Source organism: Ictidomys tridecemlineatus, chromosome 4 (assembly GCF_052094955.1).
Source record: "Ictidomys tridecemlineatus isolate mIctTri1 chromosome 4, mIctTri1.hap1, whole genome shotgun sequence".
NCBI classification, from domain to species: domain Eukaryota; kingdom Metazoa; phylum Chordata; class Mammalia; order Rodentia; family Sciuridae; genus Ictidomys; species Ictidomys tridecemlineatus.
The window spans coordinates 110,632,021-110,652,672 of NC_135480.1; the positions used below are offsets into that span (position 1 = coordinate 110,632,021).

Sequence of the window (20,652 nt, forward strand, 5' to 3'; positions counted from 1 at the left end):
GGATGAGCCCTGACCATATTTGACTACCGGATATGCATTGACTGGTTTTTATAAAAAATTGAATTTGAAGTGCTTTCTACGGAGCATGCACTTTCTCCTTTTTCTCTGTGCCTGACTTCCCTATTATATTACACCCAGCTGAGTTTAACTTTCATCTTGTTGCCTGGGCCTTGTTATTCTTTGAGCTGTTTGACTCCTTTACTTCATTTGTGAATCCATACAACAACTATAGTGGGCAGGTGCTATTCTTCCAGCTTCCTCAGTTGAAGAAACTGAGACTGAGAGAGAATAGTGATGTGGCTGGGGTGGGCCAGACTGATTAGCATCAGAGGCAGGGAAAACCCTGACTGGTGGACTACAAAGCATTTACTTTCTTCCCATACATTAGATATAGTCTCTGGGAACCTACTGTCACTTCCCCTTCACCCCAATTTCCCAATGTCTCTCTCACTTTACCCTCTTACACACACACACACACACACACACACACACACACACACACACATACCATTGGCATCACTGGATCTGGAGATACACTGGTACATTTCTCTTCCCTCTCCTCCTCTGGCCTCAAGATGGCTTAGAATCCAAGGGGGGAAGAACTTTCCCTGACATTTAATAATGTTGAGCACCTTTCATACACCCATTGCCCATTGTAGGTCTTCCCTGGAGAAATATCTGTTCAATTCTCTTGCCTATTTTCTAATTGGGTTATTTGTAGGTATTTTTGTTTTGTTTTGTTCCAATTTTGTTTGGTTTTGCTGTTGAGTTGTAGAAATTCCTATATAGTCATCAAAATGGAGTGTAGAATGTTGGATTTCAGGGATGTTAACAGGTATTAAGTTTTAGTTCTATTAGATAAATAATTTCCAGACATCTGCTGTACAACATTGTGTCTATACTTAACAATACTGGATTGTGCACTCAAAATTTTGTTAAGGAGATAGGTCTCAAGTAAAGTGTTCTTACAATTAAAACAAACAAACAAAAAACAGCAACAAAAACTTCCAGGAAGATGAGAACAATTGGAGGATTGAATTAATATTGCATTTATTTTCCAGGGTTTTTGGACAAGCAGGTAAAATCTAGTACTGTTTGGTGAGAATCTGTATACCCTTTACCCTTCCCAATCTTTTTACTGAAGATTGACTCAGACCCAGCATTGAAAAATTTATCCTGAAGGAAATCCCAAGTTTCAAGCACAGAAAGTTAATAGCACAATTTTGCATTTAGCTCTAAGCCATCACTGTGAGGCTCTGCAAGTTCTGGGGGTACTGTTTATGTTTTAAAAAGCCTTCTCAATTAAAAGTGTCTGGTGCATCTTTGGAGTCTGCATCCCTGTGATCTGTGATGACACAGCAAGTCACCCAGCAGCAGGTAACGTGCAGTTTGGGCTGATGGCTGCTGTCTACTGAGCAAAATGCTATTGGGCCCAAATTACTTTCTGCACAAGTCTGAATGAGTAACCCTGTCATTCTGACCCCTCAGGCCAATGTCACTCAAAGGTCTAACCTTCCTTATCACTCTGGCAAAGTGTATTTTTCTGTGATGAAAAAGAAAGCATATTTATTTCCCTTGAAGAACCAGTTTTTTTCTCTCCATATTGAAGGCCAGGGGTCATTTTCTGGATGTCAGTGAAGCATGGGAAGGCTTAATAGGCACTGGGATGAGGTCTGCCTGGATACTGGGAAAGATTTCACATGTCACCTTGTCAGATCTGGAAGAGGGTGTTGCCCTCTCTTCTTGTTCTTATGGAGGAATTCATTTTGAGGGGCTTATGCATGTTGATATTCGATGGCCATATTATTTCATGGCGAAGTTCAAAGCTCAGGACAGATGTTCAGCTTTCTGACAATTTGCACATTCAAATCAGCCCTGATTTTCGTCTGTGTAGATTTTGATGTTGGATCGCTCTCTGCCAATGTCTTCCTTTGGTGATTCCTGCAGGTGAAAAATAAAGCAGTCAGGTGTTCCCTTTGAATGGCCAAGGTATCAAAGCTGATAGCCTTTTCCCATTGGTAAATTGTATCCTTCCTGCCTGATTCAGGCCTCACTGATCACCCCTTCTAGGATCTAGTTGTGCCCAGCAGAGGGGTCTAATCCAGAGGGTGGACTTGGTATCCAGAAGGGACAGGTGGAAGATATAATATTAAAAACAGTGATGGAGAAATGGTCATGCCAAAGGAGGATTGAAGTTTCTTGATGGGAAGCGAAAGTGAAAATCAGAACCCAAACTGGGTTGGCATCAAGGAGTTGACCTGAGCATAGGTGTGAATTTGGATAATAAAATAGGGTCAAAAATAGCAATGTGTATTCTTCTCAGAAACTGGAACCAAAATAAGTTCTCATGAAACAGCATGATTTGATGGTTGATAACCAAAGGACGTGTCTATGTGGTATCCAGGCATCAGTCTAACAGGCAGCAGGATTTAGCCATAACAGCTATCATGTGGCAGGGCCCCTACCTCTTCTCTCCTCACACCCCTTCACCCAGTTGCACTCAATTTCTTTCAGCCTCTCAATTGCCAGCCTCACTGTCAGCACTTCCTTTTCCACAATCTCTCTTTCTAGAACATTTTAATCCCAGTCTCATCACTTCTTTATTTTAGGCATGGCTCACTTTCTCTAGAAAACCATCACTGACCACCTTTCCCTCCTCAGTTTTGGCTAAATGCTTCCTCCCAGTGCCCTCCTAGCTGTACTTGATCTATCCAAGCATTTCCTCCCAACGTTTTACAATTGCTTATTCATTGTTAGTCTCCTCCTACAGACTGTAAGTACCCAGAAGGCAGGGACCATATTTATATTGCTCTTCCCCATTCTTATACCTAGGAAAGTGCCTGCCCTCAGTAAATAGCAAACAGAATTTTATTTATTCCGGAGACACATTATTTCCCTTACTCTGAAGAGAAAATCAAACATCGTTTCTCATAAGAAAGAGCAAGGTTAGCACTATAAATGATCACTGTATTGTCCAAATGAATTAATCTTGTTTTCTCAGCAGTCTGCAAGTCCCTTGAAGATAGAAACTATGTTTTCTCCTCTCTTCCTCCCCCAAACGGTATCTCCTTTCACAAAACCCATCATAGAGTTGGACCTACGATAGATGCTCAATTAAAAAATGTGTCAGATTTCAATGCTTAGCTTTTGAAAAAGAGGGATGATCTCTCCTTTAACACATTAAGTAATGTGCTTCAAAACTTGTCTGTGTAAAATCAGACAAAATTCCTTTTTAAAATGAGAAAACGAGACTTTAATAGGTCTTGCCCTCTTTCTTTCCCCACAGAAGATGAAGCAGACATTTCATTCAGTTGGAGATGCTGTCTGCAGCAAATAACCCTTGGGATTTGAGAGGATTATTTGGCCACTGGAGGGCTCTTCCGTTTTCCCATGTAATGCAATTGAAGCCTATTCAGAATGACTGAATAATTAATGCCACATTGTACAAAGTGTGCTCCCCAGCTCCTATCACAATTTCTTTAAATGCAGAATTTCAAGAAGACCAGACTTAATTTACTGTGTGTTTTGCTTCTTCAACAAAAACATGAGATGAATAATTTCCCCACATCATGGCTTTACATTTCCTCATAAATAGGGCATCTGTTAGCATGGATTATTATGTATGCAATACTAACGTAATGAGGTTCAAACACTCACCCAAAAAAACTAATTTTTTTTAAAGGGAATGACTCATGGAAAAATAAGAACAAGAATCAATGGAGAAAAGTGAAAAGGAAAATCTGATAAAGACAAGTTAAGAGTAGAATAGGAGTAAGCATGATACTTCAGGGTACCACTGAGAATGGGTACCAATGGTTCCACAGCATTTATTATGGGCCTACTGTATATTGAGCATTATGCTAGCTACTGGGTATACAAATACCAGCTAGTGATAGTTTCAATGACAGCCAATCCCACTAAGGATCTTGAATTTGTCTTGTTACTGCTAACTCTAGAACCTGAGATCAGAGCCTGGCATACAGTAGGTATGCAATAATGTTAAATAGGTAATATTTATTGAGTACCTTATAGATGCTTTAGATTATTTTTAAAGCTTTTCATCTCTAATACTCACTATACTCTAAAGTTAGTAATACTTCTATCTTTATTTTACATAGAGAAAATTGAGAATAAGTGGCATTAATTAAGTTACCCAAGGTCACTAGAAATGGATTTTAAACCAAAATCTGTCTGACATCAAGTTTGGTATAAAATATGTGCTTCCAGTCATTAAGCTATGCTCCATATAGATGATAGTCTTACAATCTGTGCATTCACACCTAGTACCAGAAATAAATGTGCAAGCAAGTAGCCAAAATAAAAATAATATAATTGGAGAAAGACACTTCTGTTGTATCACTTATCTGCCTAGAGAATTTTGGAAAGACTTCATATAGGAATTAAAGTTTGATCTAGTTCACAAAGATGATGTGAAGCAGAGTCACAGCTGATCCTTTAAGACATGTTTCATGGGTGAAGTATAGACTATTATTGCTTTGGATTTGGGGGGATCATTTGTTACTCACAATGACCTATATTATCCTGACTGCTATACCATGATAACCGAGCTTCTTTCAAAGTGTGGTAAAGGGTAATTATATATTTTTACCTTTTGAAGTTAAATAAACACACAGACATAGAAGATTGTGTAGCACAATAGTTTTTATAAGCTTAGTGTACTCACATAGAACAATTACAACAATAGAAATCTAGAATTTTATCTGCATCTTGGTAGTCTCATGCACTTAAAACAACAGAAATTTACTCACTTTATAGTTCTGAAGGCAAGATGTCTGAAATCAACACATTAGTAGGGTAAGCTCCTTCTGCCTAGTTTGAGGGACACTTCCGTGCCTCCCTCTTAGCTTTTGATAGATTTTGGCAACTTAGCTTATCAATACATTGCTCCAATTTCTGCCTCCATCTTCACATGGTCCTTTCCTCTGTGGGTCTCAAAAATCTCTCTCTCCTTTGTTTTATAAGAACAGAAGTCAGCATTTGGGCCCACCTGAAATCTAGGACCATCTCATCTTGAAAGCCATGTGTTCATCAGCTTCCCGTAGCTTTGACAAAACACCTGAGATAATCAATTGAGAGGCAGGATAGGCTTTGGCTCACAGTTTTGAAATTTTTAGTCCTTGCTTTGTTTGACTCATTGCTTTTGGGCCTGTGGAAAGGCTGCATATCCTGACAGAAGCACATGGTAGAGGAGGCTGCTCATCCCACAGAAGCCAGGAAGTGAAAGAAAAAGGGACAAAAAGTGGGCTGAAGTTTTAACATCCTCTTCCAGGGCATGACCCCAGTGACCTCACTTCCTTCTATTGGGCACTACCTTCTAAAGGTTTTACCACCTCCCAGTAGTACCACAGGCTGTCTACCATGCCTTTAACATAGGGCCTCTGTAGACACTTAAGATCCAAATTATAGCAACCCTTAACTTACTTACATCATTTTTTAAAAACCTTATTTCCAAATAGCTCACCTTTAAAAAGTATCTATGGTGTGGCAGGGGGGTGGGGGGCACAATTTAATCCATTACAGTCTCCTAATCACCACCCTCCTCCAGGCTAATGATGTTCTATTTCACCTGCTTTTCAACTTCACACAAATAGAAGACTATAACTTGTACTATTTCATGTGTGACCTTTTTTTTCCTCAAAATTATATTGTGAGATTCATTTTATTTTTGCACATAGCTCTAAAATTTATTATCATTGCTATATAGTATTTCCTTGGGTGAAAATTACATAGTTTATCCATCATAGTGTTAGGGCCATTTATGTAGTTTTGAGTTTGGTGTTATTACAAACAATGCGGCTCTGAATATCTTTGCACATTTTTAAAAGGCCAGCTTGTTCATGAATTTATGTGGGAAACACATCCAGGAGAGAAACTGCAAAGGCACTGAGAATACGCATGGTCTGTTTAGTAGAATTGCCAATCAGTTTTGCGATGTAGTTATACAAGACATTGGACGGTTTTAAACACAGGAGATTAATTAATGCATTTAAAAAGTCACTGGCTGCAGGGATACAATGGCACAGAGATTTAGCTTCAACATAATATTCACAAAGGAAATTAGTAGGAAGCAAAGTTGAAAGAAAGCTGCCATCAGAGTGGACAGTGTTTCCTAACTTGCAGCCTATAATTGTGGTCTCCTTTTGTTAGGAAGAAAGAGACATTTTTAAAAGTAAGAGAATGGGGCTGGTGGGGTAGCTAGTGGTAGAACACTTACCTAGGATGCATGAGGCCCTGGGTTCCATCCTCAACACTACAAGAAAAAATGTCAGAGAATGGCATTATTATATTCATCCTTCCAGAAGATGGATGAAAACCTGTTAGAAGAGGAAATTAGACCTTGAGGGGGGTGATCCCATGATTGTCATGAGAGGATACAGAATCAGATGGGAAGATGGGAGGAATGTCACTTAGTGGAGCACACACACAGATCCTGGCATCTCTCCCAGTGTGCTGTGTAGAAGGGATGGAAGATTGATTGGTACCTTTTAGTAAAGAATACTTTGGCTGGGCGCAGTGGCACAACGCCTGTAATCCCAGCAGCTCTAGAGCCTGGGGCAGGAGGATCATGAGTTCAAAGCCAGTCTCAGCAACAGTGAGGCACTAGGCAACTCAGTGAGACCCTGTCTTTAAATAAAATACAAAAGATGGCTGGAGATGTGGCTCAGTGGTTGAGTGTCCCTAAGTTGTCTGGGGGCAGTGAGACAGTGACATAGACTCAACCTGCCATTCTCATACCCATGTTCTGCATGTAGCCTGGTAGATGTTGTAATGTCTGCAGTCCTGGCTACACCTACCAAAGACTTTCATTGTGGGGCAATGGGTAGCTCTGTGTTATGAACATGTGCCTCTGGCTGCATTGAACAGACTCCTGAAGCCACCTACAAATGTGTTTTCATCACTGTATTCTTAAATGTAAAAAAAGAAGAGAAAATTGAATCTGAACTCATTCAGTATTTAATAAAAATGTTTATTAACCCACAAAGTCTCAGCAAGTTGTTAATTTGATTAATGACACACGTCAAGGGAAATAGGGAGGTTGGGAGAAGGAAACACTTGATCAAAGTGCTGGGGTGTCAGGGAAGATGATGGTGGAGAACATTTTAGCTGGGTTTTGAAGGATGAGCAGAAGTTCTTAGAAGGAGAAAGGCCTGGGGAATTGAGCCTGGAGAGTGACTGTAGGTGAAGGCAAGGAAGGAGGAAGTTCATTCCCAGCAGAAGAAACAGCACTCGTAGATACCAAGGGATGCAAGATAATAGGCAACAGGCATTGTTCATACCGTGTGCCAAGCATTTGCTAAGGACTAAGTCAGGCTTACTCCTTGGATCTTGCCCACAATCCAGCAAGGCCAGAACACTTATTATCTTCATTTTATAGATGGAAAAACAGAGACTCAAAGCAGCCTAGCTAATTAACCCAAGGACACAGCTCCTAGGAGATAGAAACAGATCAGAGATTCTGACACTAGGTCCCAGGCACTAGTCAGTGAGACTCCTCTATCCTGAGAAAGCAGTTGGAATTGGTAGGGGCACTGAGGTGGGCAGCTTGGGGCCTTCTCCTGATGAAGTCATGTCAGGCAAACTCTTTATTCTCAGCCTGATGCCTGGCAGCAGATGATTTTCCAAAATTCTCTTCCAGCTTGAGCCCAGAGAAATAGGAATACCACTTTAAGATTTTGAAAAACACTGATGACATTTACCTATGTTGATACATAGGAATAAAAATAGCCCCTCCTGCCCTCCTCATTTAACCCCTTCTCTTTAGCTCAACATCCCTCAATTTTGCCCCTGCTCCATTTTCCCCCCTTTGAAGATGCATCAGGTCTCAAGTTCAGCTTAATCCAACTGCTAGATGTATTATTCATTTCTACGCTTTAATGATGTGATAAGGTTTCTGGAAATAGGAAAAGGCTCATTAAACTGTCATTTGAATATAGATCACACCTAAATTCTAAGGAAGACAAAGTCTGCCAGCCGAGGATGCGTTTGCCTTCCCAACACAGCTCTCCACAAACTGGGAAGGCAGAAAGACGCATTTCAAAGACAAGATCCCTCAGATTAGCATGTACTCTTGATTTATTCTGTAATTAACGGTAACTCACAAACAGAATGAGGGATTCAGAGAGACAGAATAAATGCAGGCCAAATGAAGAAGGAATCTGGATGTCAAACACAGTGAGATGTGTGTTTTGTCCCTATCTGTGATCAGCGGTTTGATCAGGCAGGCTCTATTTGAAGTAAGGGAATATGTAGGGATTTTAATTTGACTTGCATGGTTTAGAATACGTCATCCCTGCCTGCAGAAGATGATTTGAAACAACAACTTGCCTGTAGATTTCCTTCACTGTTTGATTTCAGGTTTGAGAGGATGCTAGAAACGCAGGAGTGCAAAAGAAGGATTCAGTGCCAGAGGCTGATGGAACTGGGAATATTCCCATCCATGTCTCCATCTTTCAATTCATAAGAGATCAGAAAATAAAAGAATTTTAACCTGTATTAAAATCTTGTCACGTACCAAACCCTGGTTTATGTACTCAACACATAGTTTCTGAATTACTTCTCACTGCCACCTTGTGAAATGGGTCAGTTGTCCTTAGACAACAGAGGCCTCTATTTGGACTCTGTTTGAGTGGCCTATTCTGGCCCTCTTTACTCGTGTTGCTCCCAACTAGACAGTAAGAAGCTTCTTCACGAGGTGAAGAAGACACACCAGCCATCACCTGGGATCCTGGGGGTCCCTTTCTCAACATCTCTAAGCACAATCCAGATTCTGAGTGGGCCTCTTGCCAGGTCTGTCCACATGGCATGTGTGTAGCATGATCTTAGATCTCCAGGCCACAGGTGGCCACCCTTTGGCTGTGGACACAGAGTTTCATGTGGTCTTGGCTGTGAGCATGCAAGCAAGGACAGAGCCATGAGTGGAAAAAAAAGGGAGGAGAGTGAGCCATGAACCAAAGTCTGGAACATGCTTCCCATGTACCACCCCATTTGGAGATAACTCCCTGGAGTCCAAGAATTCTAAAGCCTTGTGCTTCCAGGTCATAAAACCACATTTGTCATGGTGAGAGGGTAGAACATTTTCCCCCCTTAATGCTTTGTTTGCTTAACTTTTATGGTTACACAGAGGCTGCCACTTTTACTCTTTTCAGTACTTCTAGGCCCTAAACATGCTCAAGGTAGATTTGATGTGGAAATACTAATATCTACATTTCACACATGGGAATATGAAGGGTTTAGTCACTTATGGGTAAATGTCTAAGTCAGAAATCAAATTCAGGAAGTCCTATTCTGGGTTCTATGTTCTCAACCAGTTCCTGATACTTCCTCTTATTGTGTGGCTATGATTTAAATATTGGAATCCCCCAAATTCACATTTTGGAGCATAACACCCATTGGGATAGAGTTAAAGGGGCTCTTTTGAGAAGTGATTAAGTCACAAGGGCTCCACCCTCATGTCCACTTCTTCCATCATCTGAGAGCACAGTAAGATGGTGCCATCCTAGAAGCAGAGAGCAGACTGCACTAGTCACTAAATCTGCTGGTGCTGTGCTCTTGGGCTCCGCAGCCCCTGGACTACAAGCAATACGTTTTTGTTGTTTGCATATTATCAGATGTGAGGTATCTTTTTATAGTAACCCAAATGGACAAAGGCGGAGAATCACTCGAGGAGACATCCATTCAATTCAGTGAATACTGGGAAGGGATTTGAACCACTGAAAAAATGAGAAGCAGCTTCCATGGGAAATCCCCTCTCTTGTATTGTTCTTAGGGGGAGCGGGATGGGACCCTGGGGGCTCTGAAAGAATGAGTAGAACATGTTTGTGAATAGAAGTGGGTGGAGGAAAACAAGAAATGTTGGAAACAAGAAAAGCTGCTTGAAACACCTCATTAGCAGCCTTATCAAAAAGGTTTAATTTGATCCTAAGGAAATAGATGAAGTCAATCAGACAAATCGAGAATGGAGGATGCGATAGGTAGACTACATAAACTCTGAGGTCCCTGTGTAATCCTCTTCCCTTGGGGGTGGCAGAGTCTGAGATTGATGGGACAGTCTGTTCTGAGTGTCCTAGAATATATGACAAAAGTGAGAGGGTTTTGTGGATGTAAGTAAAATCTCCAATCAGATTATGGTATAATTAGTTGGAAGGGAGATTCTCCTGGGAGAATCTGCCTCAGTTAGCAGGCAGACCTTAGATAAAGGCTTAGCCCTTTCCCTGGGAGAAGAAGCAGCTGCAGATATTCTACTATTAGCTATGAAGGAGCAAACTGCTCTGTCATGGAGAGGGCCAAGTGGCATGGAATAGTGGGTGACTTTTAAAAGTGAGGACCTCAGACCTATAGCTGCAAGGAAGTAAGTTCTAGCAACCAATGGGCTGGGAAGAGGGCCTGAGCCTCAAATGACAAGGCAGCCCCTACTGACACCTTGATTTCAGCCTTGTGAAACCCTGAGAGGAGGACCCAGTGGACTGGGACCCAGACAACTAAAACCTTGGAACTGGGACATAAGACATGGTGCTATTTTAAACTGATAAGTTTGGGGTGATTTGTTTTGCAACAATAGGAAACTGCAACAAGGAACTTTCTACAGAACCATTCACTGAGGCCCTTCAAATCACCCTTACAATGAAAAAACAACACACACAAGGGTGGTGGGAGAACTGCAGTTTAAAAGCCTTTATAGAGATCTGGGCACAGAGATACATATCTGCAATCCCAGTAACTTGAAAGGCTGAGGCAGGAAGATCACATTTTCAAGGCCAGCCTCAGCAACTTAGTGAGACCCTAAGCAACTTAGCAAGACCCTGTCTCAAAATAAAAAACAAAAAGACCTGCAGATATAGCTTGGTGGTAAAGCATCCCTGGGTTCAATCCCCAGTAATTACCCCCCAAAGTATCCGGAAAACAAACAATAACAATTTATAGCTGCAAGGGCACAGCAACATTGGGCTAGCAATGACCTGCAAATGCTCACACAGACTGAGATTTGGATACTCACCTCTGTTTTCCTTCCTTGTGAATATTCTTTTCCTTTCAGAGATCTCTGTGCTGCATTTGGAGCAGATGGTAGGCCTTGTGGCTTTAGATCTTTACATTGTCCCATTGAGGATAAAGACAGTTGCATGCAAATAATTATGCTGCTTTAGTTCTAGAGAAGTGACCTGTATCTCCCAGCAGTGGCGGGAAGGCCAAGGTTTAATGGAAGTACCGGGGTCATAAGAATAAATGTGAAAGGCCCACACCCAGCCTCCCTTCCCACAGCTCTGAGGGTGGGGGCATGAGCTGCTCTGGCAAATTTATAGTGATAGCACGATACCTTTGGACAAGGACAATGCTTTCGCAATGAGGAATTTGTACTCAAGAGGCCCTAGGGGAAGTTTGTCTGCAGTACCCAGCCTGTCATTTCCCCACATAGAAAAACCTACTCTGTACCAACCTACTGTCTCTTTACAGGAAGGAAAAGGTATCTGAAAACTGAATTCACATTAAGACATAAGTGACCTCTATTCAAGGTTTTGGCATTTAAAAAAGAGTGCTGGGTGAGTCCAATGTTAACCCACATAAGAGTATCTCTAATGATAGAATTTCTGTCATTGTGACATTAGAAGTCAATTTTAATATCCCTAGAGAGTTCTAATTATTTTACATATAGGGATAAGTCTATTAGATGAACTGCTAAACAATCCCACGCACACACATGCACGCACACACATGCACGCACACACACACAAACACATACACATGCACTCACATACATATGGAGAAAACAGCAGAATAGCAGTAAGAACTCTATTTGAGACAAGAAAAGGTTTGTTTGTAGAAGAATGGCTTATCCTTGCATTTGTTCCACAAATAGATATTCACCATAAAGTAAGGGCACATAGCAAGTCTGGCTAAAAACCTTGCTCTTGAGGACATACGTAAACATAGGAACATCAAACCATGGTTTATTAAATCCCTAAATGAACCTGGCCCCTGTGCTATATGACTTTTCTTATATTCGTTCATTCATATCAAAGTGTATGTAATTAGTTCCACTTTGTATATGGTACATCAGATCCCAGAGGGTTAAATAACTTCCACACAGTCACACACAACACATTCTATATTAGTCATGAATAAGGTGGTGTCTGATAACTGAATCACTGACAAAGAAATGGGCTATATATGGGTTAGAGAAATTTAGAGTTGAACATGTGAACTAGAAGAGTCAACTTCATGCAGAAAATGCCATTAAAGAAGGACCCCAAATCTGAGGGAGGATGAGTGAATTGGCTAGGCAAGGACACAAGGATGGTGTTAAGTGGACAGCAGGATGTCCACACTGGCCACACAGTAAGGATTCTCCTTTACTAAAGTAGTAGAAGACTAAGTGAGGGAGGAAGTGAAAGTATGAATATGAGGAGTTTGGGGTGGGCTGGTCTGGAAGCCAAGGGCTAGCCTCCAGCAAGTGCTCATCTAGGGAGTAGCTGGCAAGAGTCTGCCCAAGGTGGGGAGCAAGGAGCAATGGCAGTAAGTACCCATCTTATGGTGCTAATTTGCCACACTGTAGTGCTGGGAGAAGGAGAGGAAAGGGATGAGGACTGTTAAGACTGATGATGATGATGACAGTGTGCATAGCGTTCACCAAGCAGTTGCTATGCACCAACCCCTGCAGGAAGTATCACTCCGTGGAAGTATCACTCCATGTAAACTGGTGGCAACAGCTCTGTAAGATAGATACTGTTAGCAGCTCCTCTTTGAAGGGAGAAATGAATTCCAAGAGGTTAAGTGATTTGTCCGTGATCCCACAGTTTGTAAGTGGCAGGAACACAATCTGAGCCGGACAAAGAGCCAGAGCGGAAAATATGGAATGTTTCCCCAGCTGCAAGATTCCAAATGGGGAGAATCTTCCAGGTTTCCCTGTGCATTCCTCATCCTGCAGCCCACACCAGAGGGGCCATGACAAATGTGCAGAAAATACCAAGCCACCTAATTGAAAAGGATTTTGAAAATGTGTGCATGTTCCCCTGCAAGGAGGAATGCCAGCTCCTCATCCTGCTTCAGAACCTCTTTATCTTTTAACCATTTTCCCTTCAAATTTAACTCTGCTGCCTTCTGCACTGAGGATTACCTAAAGGCCAAGTCTGACATTCTTAATCCAACCATTTCTGAGTTATCCGAGAGCAGAAAAGGTACAGGGATAAATGCTTAAAGTGTTAACTCTGTAAGTGCCAGAAGAAGTCCAGATGGGAAGTTTCCTTCCTTGAGGTCACTGAAGACTTCAGACCTGTGAGATGCTCCTGTGAGCTGGAGAGTTACCAAATGATCCTTTGAGGTCCTTGGGACCCTTGTTTGTTTGGGCTATTCTGGAGAACTGCCTACTGATAAAGCATGGAGACACTCAAACTGCTGGAAGTTGTTATTTCCCAGAAAGAGCTTACCTGAAGGAACAGAACTCCTAGAAAAATACTAATTACAGATCCTAAGCTGTCCAGGAAAACCAACAGGTGCTTGTTTTGCAAACACCTCCTGAGAGTCCCAGTGGGACTGGACCGGAAAGAAGAGGCAACATCTCGTGGAAATTGTGCAAACTTAGTTATCACAGAGCACCTACAATGCACCAAACATTGTGCCCTGTGCTGACAGGTAAATCAACAATGAACCAAACAGACATTGTCTCCTGCTGTCATGGAATTAATGCTTTATTCTATTTATATGAAATTAAACCACATTTTCTTTTCAGCTACATTCTGAATAGCAACAGGAAACACCAGGGAGGCACAGAAGAAGTGGAACCTTTGCCTGGATTAACAGATATGAGATTCTAACACATTATTCATAGGCATAACTGGAACAATGATGGGGTGTCACACACAAACACACAAAAGCCCATACACACTCATAAAACCTTTATCTCATATGTGAAGGGCATGCTCTTTGTTTAGAATTAGCTGAAAGAAAAGCTTTCAGCTTTTAGAGTTTTAATAAAGAGAAACTATAGGATCCTCTCTATTGAGGATCCTATAGTTGGTTTGCAAAGACTTTCACATGTGAGAAAACTAGAGAACTATTAAAAAAATACAGTCAAGTCTTCCTATTATCCAGTCCACGTCTATTAAATTTAAACACAGATTCTGCCTTCTTAAGGGAGCAAGCTGCTTCTAAGAACTTGGCTTTAATTACTGGGATGCAGATGGGTACAAATAGATGCTGCCAGCTATAAATGAGTTGTATCCGTTCAATAAATTAGGTCTTGTCAGGAATATGTTATATGTCCTGAATTTCTTTATAATTACATCACTTTTGCATTTTATTTCTAAATTCACCTGAATTGCGGAAATTTACTCAACTAAACAAAAGCCTATTATGTTCAAGGTAGAGCAGTGATCTCTGGAGATAACACAGGGAGCAAAATAGTTCCATATGGCATGTGCCCACAGGGAGCTTACATTTTAGTGGATGATCCAAGAGCAGGTAAAAGAAAAATAAAACATGTAAATTAAATAATTGCAAGCTTTAAAAGATGCTAAGGCAACAGTAAGGCAGAGAATCCTGGAGCGCTCTGTATTAGATACAGTGGCCAGGGAAGGCTTAGGGATGCTCAAGGATTAGCTGCATTTTTGCCAGTCATGAGAACAGGGTTGATCTGGAGAAGGCAATGACCTTGGAGAAGGGGCATGTAGGGAACAGATTCAGGGGTGTTTGAATCTGTTCTTCTATCAGCTGATGTGATGAAAGAACAAGTGGAATCGAAGATAACTATTTATTTTCACTTGAGTAGAAGTGAGGATGGAATGCCCACTGTGAAGGGAGGGAAAAAGACAGAATAGGGGAAACAAGTTCGATTATTTGATATTCAGAGGAAGAGGAACGTGATGTGTGATGGTTTGTTTTTTCAATAAAAGATGAAATCTCTGATCAAATGTTTTATTGTTAAAAAAATCTTTAAAAAAAATCATTAGCTTCTTCTCAAACTCCCTCCCCCCAATATTTTTTGACTTGCAAATTGTCATTGAGTAGCCAGTTTCCCAATGTTCTCCTCTTAGTATTTTTACCTCTCTGCTTCCCCTCTCAGCACTTGTGCCATCTCTTCCCACACTTTGTGTTACTTTGCTCCAAGAAAGCAGACATCTGAGTGTGGCACATATACTCAAAGTTCTCCCCAGGTACAGATTCTACAGAAAGCCAAACCCAAAGGCACTATAAAATAAGGTAGAGTATCTTCTATTCTTTTAGTATCTCTACTTGTCTCCCACTTCATGGCACCCTGATTGCTCTGGGGGAACATGGAACAGTTCTTCCTTCCATTGCCAATTGAATGGCCCTATTATACTAATCACCTCTTTCACCATGATTATCAACTCTTCCTCTCATATGTCAGACAAATGACCTAACCTTCCAAACAGTCTGGAAGGGCTTCAACATGCACCCAGGTGGATGGTCTCTGTATCATGCTAGGGTTTGTGCTATGTTAAAAAGCTATGGAAAGATGTTAATAGTCTAAAAAAACAAATATATTATCCCCCTGTAATTTCATGCTCGTATTTATAAATTCTGAGCCCTATCAGGTAAAAGGATGGTGGAACTCCAGTTTTAGAAGTTTGTGTTCAGAGTAGAAACATGAAAGAATGAGACATGGAGACATAATCTGGTTGAGGAGCAACAAGATTTACCCTGCTTCATCCTTCCATCACTCATCAATTCTTGTATAGCCTAAACACTCGATGAGCATTTAGAATGTACTCAATCACCTCTCTCAGGTTCTTAGAACTGGAAAATTTTTAAATGACTAGAAACTAATTATAGCAGAAGAGTAAGTAGAGCTAAACTCAAAGTGTGGTGGGAACTGGGACTTGGAAAGGACAGCTGTCCAGCTGCCAGGGGCCTGCAGGAAGAGTGGGCAGTACAGGTGATGACCAGGGGAGGCATTCACAGAGGAAGTGATCTTTAAACCATAATCTCAGTGATGTTATGTGGCCCCATGAAAGGTGACACAGGTGAGGAAGAGGAAGGAGAATGGGAAGAAAGAAACTATTAATGAAGATGAAGCAGAAGAAACATGCAAAAGTGATTTATGGATCTGGACAGGTTCTTTGCTTCAATTTTCATAAATGCCTTCTGTAACCAGTGTGTAAACCCCCATTTGCAAACGTTTCACTATATCTTTAAGCATCTCACTCTTCTCACTCTGCTTGGGCATATTCTTCCAAAAGGATGCCCCATAATGTTTAATTGGACTTAAGGTTACACGTTGCAGGGCAGTTTTCCCTGCCAAAGCCTACCTCTGGGCCTGACACTCCTCTCCTGAGGAATCAGCACTATGCAGTGTGCATATGCCAACTCATAGGTGCTTTGTGAGGTGTGGTGGGGAGGGAGAATCTGAGAAAGAGGGCTACAATAATCCAGAACAAAGAAGCAGAAATCTGTCTCAGTCTTCAAAGTCCTTAAAATCTGATCAATTGGGGGAAACACACTAACCTGAAGTAACTGAAAAACAGTTCCTCCTACCCAAGCTAAGTGCTAAGAGGATGGATAAAATGGCAATCTGTACCTGCAGAGCCCCTTAGGAAAGCTCCCTGAGCTACCTTTAGATGCATTCAGTGTTTTCCTCATAGAGCAAGGAAGGAGCAACGTGATAGAGGAAGAGCCAGAGGGGGATGACTAAGGGAAGCACCCATATCCAGGGACTTGGTGCAAGTGAAACATACTAGAATCTGGAAATCATTGGATGCTGAATGACCAGCAGAACTGAGAAACTGGTGCCCATTTGTTTGCCTGTCTCAGAATGACATTCATAGAAAGATTAAAATAAAAAAAAGGACTTAGTTCTTTGGCAAACCAATAACAGGCTTTGGGATTTTGCTTTAAACATTTTGAATAATCCTATTAGCAGCTTAGAAAAATGGGGTTATTTTAATGACAGAGTATATATATCTATATATTTCCCATCCACTGGCGTCTGAAGGAGATTATCCACACTAGCTGAAGTCTACCCTCTTTCTGGGACTTATCCCTGTCGCCAGGTTTGGAGAAGCAGGAGGGAAAATAGCTGCTTAGCTACTATTCCAGAGCTGAGGCTTCCAGGTAATGTCCTCATTTGCCCACTTTTGTGGTGTGTAAACGAGTTCTCTTTGGCATCTAGGCCTGTGGGGGCAGGACAGTGCAGTGGCCAGAGTCAAACCACAGAGTCAGAAGATGCAAGTTTGTGTCTTGATTCCAGCTATTTTTCTTAACATTTCACTAATAAGGAGAACAAATAATGTTCACATTGTGAGGTTGTCTTGAAAATTAAACAAGACTACTTAAAGCCTGACTATCGGTTCTGAATGCTATTGGTGCTAGTCTGGATGCCTGTTTGATAGCCGTTTTTGTCAAGTCAGTGCTTGACTGGAATCAGGTGGGGTTTATTTCCTGGTCCACGTGCAGCTTTCTGAGCCGTGGACGGTATAAAAGCAAATTTGCTCTTGTGTTGTCTTCCAACTTAGGTATCCAGCCAATAAAGATCGTGGAGCGAATCTACTGTTCAGCATTACCATGTTTGTATGCGAATACACATATATTTTTGTGTGGAAATGAGTTGTGTGATTTTTAAGGAAAGAATATTGCTATTGTAACAGGAACTTTGAGATGCTGCCTTTGCCAAAAGCAGTGACTCTCTACCTAGACCCATGGGTACCTTTTGGGTAATTGAAAGCAGGGTAGAGCTTGTTCTCTCTTCTTTAATTTTGTACCTGTCTCCTTTATTACCTTCAACTTTCGGTCATGTTCCTGCTCATTTCTACACGTAAGCATGTTAGACATTGAAGGAGTGTTCATCTTTAAAAACAGCAATACAAGTTTTATTTGCCTTAAATTTACCTAACTCATCTCATACCCCTTCAAGTCTGAGACAGGATTTGCAGCATCCTCTTTCAGATCCCTGGAGTAGCACATACTTTCAGGATCACAGGTGCGATAGACAAACGTCATGAGCCCAAAGTGAAAATTGCCTCCTCAAGTGATAAGGAATTCTCTGGAGTCATCTCACTAAACCAGAACTGAGAGAATTAGCCTTCAGATAACAGTTTGACCAAGAATGATTAAATTATGCATATCTCTCTCTCTCTCTCTCTCTCTCTCTCTCTCTCTCTCTCTCTCTCTCTCTCCTGGCCCCAATTCTTCCTCTTTTTAAATCCAAACCTCCTGCCAGCACCCCAAAGACAGGGGCTAAGATGCTTGGTGTCCCTTTGCCTTCCCAATATGACCAATTGATTAAACTTTTCTTTCCTGCTTTTTCCTGTGACCATTTCTGCTTGTTGTTTGGGGGCCGGTAGCCAGACCTGGTCACATGGGGAAATCTAGAATCAGGTTTCTGACCAGGATCTTGGTAACATTATGTGGTTGGATATTTTTCAAGCTTCTCTTGTTGTCACCTACACATTTCCTTCCCTCAACTTCAAGCCTGCATCCCTGGACAAGAGAAATACAGATTGCTTATATGGAAAATAGGCATGAATGTCTTCCACAGCCTTCTTAGATCTCTGATGTTGTTATTTGCAGGGATGAAACTTGCATGCTGCCAGGAACATTTCTTCTATATGTTGCAATGATTCATGCTCCCAGGATAATGAACAAGTCTTGGCAAATGCCGTGCCCTGATCCCTGAGCCAACAGAGGACATTCACATTAGGGAAGCCAATATCCTCAAAAGGCCCAACTTGAAATTCCATTTATAATTTGCAAAAACAAGTCATTAGCTACTGAAATCTCTTTTGATTCTAGCAAATGACAGATGTGTTTCTCAGATGTATTTGAATTTCCCATCGAGAATATTTATTTCAGTTAGTAAGGGAAGTGAGAAAAGCTCTGGGAGATACTAAGTCATAGTCAAGGAAGTTTACTGAGAGGCATATATAGACATTTTATTCTTGGAAAAATTAGAGTATGGAGAAGACAAAACTACAACTTTACTTTCATATAATGATATGGTAAGTTGGTTTATTTGGGGGCAGTTTTGAGAAAAGGAAAGGAACATGAAAATCAAGTCTTACGCATAATAGACCTTGGCTAGGTGTTGGTCAAATAGGTAGAGGGTTGGAGGAAAAATCATGGATCCAGGGAAGGAAGAGAAGAGGAATAAAAAGAGGTAGCATGACCTTTCTAAAGAGAGGAAGAAGATGCCCAGAGACCCTAGAATTTGAGGAAGATTGTAGAAGTCCTACACAGTTGTAGTTTCAGAGGGATATTGCCTGTCAAAATGTTAACAGATGAGCTATTTTTAAAAATAATCTTCAAGTTCATTAATCCTTAAATAATGTCATCTGTAAGTTAGATAACCACAGCTCCCAATGAAAATCATTTTGGGTGGGCTGCAGCTCCTGGTGGTATCCAAGGGCCAAAGAAATCAATGGAAAATTCAGATGAGAAACTTAAGGCAGAGGTCCCCACCCTGGGATGAAAAAGTCACCAGTATACCAGAGGCACCAGAATCTAAATTTGTAGTGTTGCTGGACAATGACCATCAAACTGGGGGTATGGGTGAGCTGCAGGAAGGAACTGTCCTGCATGGCTTCCATCCGACCGGACTCCAGGTTCAGCCACAAGCCACTGCACAGGACAATGTGATGGAAGAGTAAGCAAGAGCATTTGTTATTTCTACCCAGGCAGAAAACAAACAGCAGCAAGAACAACAGAAGATTCAATGTAGGAACAGCCTACAAAACACAGGCTGTAACCTCAATGGTATTGATTGAGTGCACCTGTCCGTCTTCATTTTAAACCAAGAGCTTGATTGCTGGCAAGTTTATAGGATTATGGGTTTAATTGGATGCCTGTGTTTTACTAGATGTAAGTGAAATTTATGGCTGTGGGGTTTGTGGTGCCAAGGTTTACCTCAGTCATTGCCTCCCAGCCGAGAGGCCGAGACTCTGGGAGCCAATCAGAGTGAGCTCAGGGGCTCGCGTGCAAGGGAGGCACCTCTGGGGGCTGCTTGCAGGCTGGGGTCACATGAAGAGCAGACAGACCAGGTGACAGGAGCCAGGAGCTAGTACTGCACCCACGAGCCTCCCTAACTCTCTGGCCTCATCTAATGCTAAAAGGAAGTGGTAACAGGCATCCTGGAGAAATTATTGATATTTAGTTAGATTCCTGAGAGCTGGCAATACACAGAGAGCTGTTCAGTAGGATGGCTGCCATCCTCTTTCTTCTGCACACCACCAGTACAAAGTGTTTCAGGAGCATTTTTACAAGAGGTTAAAGTCTTTGGGAAGCAGAGGAATACCGGTGAGATGTTTTAATCCTTTGAACCTAGGGAGCTGTTGTACTTGCCATCCTCTATTTAAAAATGCGTTGTGTAAATTTAAATTATTGCTGCATTTTTCAAAGTGTGATTGCTCCTAATCGCTCATTTGGCTGCACAGCACTTATTTCTCCACTTAGCACATTATTCGTTGAGCACCTAATATGTGCTGTTCCCTGGGCTTTTAGGTGAGAGTAGAGGAAATTCTTACTTTCTTTATATTATAGATGAGAAAATGAAGCCCAGAAAACGTATTTGCTTCTTCCTGGTCACATAATAGAACTAGAAGCTGCCTTTGCTAAAAGCACTGACTGTTTATTTGGGCCTACAGATGCCTGATGGGTAACTAAAAACAGGATAAAGCATGGCATTATTGC

General features: G+C 41.4%; 1 long non-coding RNA gene across 1 annotated transcript; it reads right to left on the reverse strand.

The window, feature by feature from the left end:
• Window positions 1-1,033: 1,033 nt before the first annotated feature.
• LOC120890021 (uncharacterized) lies at window positions 1,034-11,298 on the reverse strand. The gene is made up of 3 exons (XR_005734285.2): window positions 11,015-11,298; window positions 6,236-6,271; window positions 1,034-1,941 (listed from the first exon to the last, which is right to left on the reverse strand). It is a non-coding gene; the product is annotated as an uncharacterized LOC120890021 (long non-coding RNA).
• Between the last annotated feature and the right edge of the window lie 9,354 nt (window positions 11,299-20,652).